This window comes from Corvus brachyrhynchos, unplaced genomic scaffold (assembly GCF_000691975.1).
Source record: "Corvus brachyrhynchos isolate BGI_N302 unplaced genomic scaffold, ASM69197v1 scaffold466, whole genome shotgun sequence".
Classification (NCBI taxonomy): domain Eukaryota; kingdom Metazoa; phylum Chordata; class Aves; order Passeriformes; family Corvidae; genus Corvus; species Corvus brachyrhynchos.
The window spans coordinates 1,279,167-1,282,085 of NW_008238635.1; positions in this window are offsets into that span (position 1 = coordinate 1,279,167).

A 2,919-nucleotide genomic window follows, 5' to 3' on the forward strand; every position below is an offset into this window, starting at 1 on the left:
CCCACACAGGCTCTGCTTGCCCGTTCCTGCCTGACTTGGGACTTCCAGTTCCTGTTGGCAAGGATGCAGGCGTGCGTCAGCGCCTGTCCCCAAGCAGGAGGCTCCCTCGGAGCTGCCGGGATACACAGTGTAAATAAGAGGGACGTGTGAATAAAAGCTCACTTAGCAAGGCTGGAAACTTTGCTTCATTTCAGGAGGGAATCTTCATTGGTTTTGCACCAGTTTGCCCCAGCCAAGCGCTGGAAATATCAAATCCTATTTTTAATGCTCTGTAGTAAAACATGAAGTAGCCACAGGGACACATCCCGTGCTCAGCCTCGATTCTCAGAACAAGCTCCCCAGGGAAGGCATCAGAGCAGGCTGAAATGGCTTCTTGCTGGTCTGGGGACCACAGCCTAAGGGAAAAGGTGACCCAGAGCGGGTCTATCCATAATATCCATCCCCTTGATGGTGAGCCAGATGTTTGCTGCCTTAGCTGTGGTGCTGTGGTGGGAGAGGGGATTAGGAGGGGAAGGACAGCATGGGGAGCCCCTCTTGTCAAGGGCACACAGAGGTGCCCCCCCAGGGTGGTGATAGCAAAGGGCTGGTTAGTGCTGGTGGGAAGAAGTTAACATCTAGGAAGGTTTGATGGAAAAGACAGTGCTCTGCCTAGTGTGTCCCACCCCCAAAAAATCCCCTCTGTGCTTTGAATCAAAGGAAGGATACTCCCATGGCCTTCTGATTTACACCAGGAAAGCCTCAGGGAGCGCGGTGAGGTGAGTGGTGCAAAATCGTCCCTGCCAGTCTGTGGTGGTGTGAAGTGGTGATGGATGAGGCCGATATCCCATGGCACTTGTGGGAAAGCATCCCCTTCAACCACTTAAAATCCCCTTTTACATCCCCTCTAAGACCTAGGCTGTTACAGACCCCTGTGGGGGGAGGGACACAGCCAGGGAGCAGCCCCTGCCCAGACCCACCTCAGCTGGATGTGGGTCAGGAGCCACTTAAAACCCATGGATGATGGCAGGGGACGAGGAGATGGGGTGTGTTCGTGAGGCAACAGGCAGAGTCCCACTGCACCCGATATTTAAACAAGGTGTTTTGCTGTCACAGCCATATTTAATGCTACAAGCAGTGTGTTTCCATGGGCAGGGTTTAGAAAGATGCTGTCCAAGGATGCTTTACCCTCAGCTTCTCAGCAGAGATCCAGAGTGCTGCTTTCCTCCTTGCTGTGTGGGACAGGGATCAAATCACGGAGGGTTTAGCCTCTGGCCAGTATCTAAACCATCCATGGGGTTTGCTGCCAGACCCTGGCTCCCACCATTCCTTCCTGGACCTGGCAGCTTGTCCTGGGTCAGCACAGCAGCAGGACCCATGGCTGCAGGCAGCATGGACCTGGGGGGCTTTAATCTTGAGCTCTGAGGATCCCTTTGGTCCCCAGGCCACATCAATGTTTAATTGCACCAGCACATATTGCTGGGGAGGGGAGCAGGGTGCAGGTCTGCTTCAGGCAGACTCTGCATCCCATCTGCCTGCTTCCCCTCGGGCCAGCTCCGGTTGCAGGCAGGGAGGATTACGGGGCAGCCAAAATGCCTCAGCTGCTCAGCCACCACCACACGTGGCAGCACGAGCACCTCTGTGAGCCGCTGTCATCGGGTCCTGCCGCGTTTTGGGGGTGTCAGGTGCTCCCTCCAACACTTGAGGCACAGAGTGAGGAAACCAGCTTGGCATTGCCTGTCCTCCACCGCAGCATGGGGGCTGACGGTTTGGGCCAGGATTTGGTCACATCGTGGCCGTGGGGGACTCCACGTGCCAGGAGCAGGAGGCAGTGACTGGGCTGTTATGTGGCTGCCTGCCAGGCTGAGAGAAACCAGGGTGACATGTGAGAAAAGAGTGTGGGGGAACAGAATAAGCCCCGCCTGATGCTCCTGCCCACCCCACTGCCCTGGCACCCAAACCTGGTGATGCGAAAGTCTCAGCTTTTGTTTAAAATTCACAGGGCCCCAGCCTTGAGGGCTGAGCGAGAAGCTGAGAAAGCGTAATCAAAGGGCACCCTTAAGGGTTTAAAAATAGAAGAGAGGGAGAAAAAATTTAAAAATCATATTATTACATGTTAAAGCATGGTGATTCATCCAGCAAAGCCCTGTTGGGAGAATGCAGGGTTGGTGTGGGCTCAGCAGGGACGGGCATTTGGGCTCCAGGCCCCCACCAGCCACCTTCCTGGAATAAAAACCATCCTCCCTGGCAGCCTGCAGCCATGGGGTCCCTGCTTTGAGGCAAATAGCTGTTGTTGCCTCACAGCACACTTTGATTTGGCCAGACCTTGCAGCTCCCCAGCTCCCACTTTCACTGGCAAAGCTTCTGGCCTTGTGGTCGCTGCTCCCAGAAAATCTCCATCTTTACTTTGCACCCAAAACACCACTTCCATCAGCCCAGCCAACCTTGGAGTGGACGTCCATCCATCCATCATCTCAGCCACTAGCAAGGACACCATGAGAAGTCTGACATCAACCACACATGGTCCAGTCCATACCTGGAGAAGCTCATTTTCCCAGCTCCCCATGATTATTATTGTTAGGCCCCCTGAACTGAGCTGCTCCTGCTCATGACGTGCGTCCCCACAACGCAGGGTGCAGGGGCAGCCCGCCATCCCCACCACACGGGCACCCCACAGCAGCAAGCTTGGCTTGGCAGGCTGATGTACGGCAGAGAAAAGCATAAAGAAAAAGCCAGAAATTCCACAAACAGCCATTAGCCAGGATTTCATTTAACTTCAGCAGCACCCAGGACCCCCAACCCCATAAACTCTTACTTCCTGTGGCATGACCAGTCCGTGCCTGATGCGTGGCTCTCCCTGGAGCGCAGCTTTCCCTCTGTCAGCATCCCAGCAGGCGTTCCAAAGCTTGCGGCTGCTCCTGGTTTGTATCCCTGCCGCTGTCC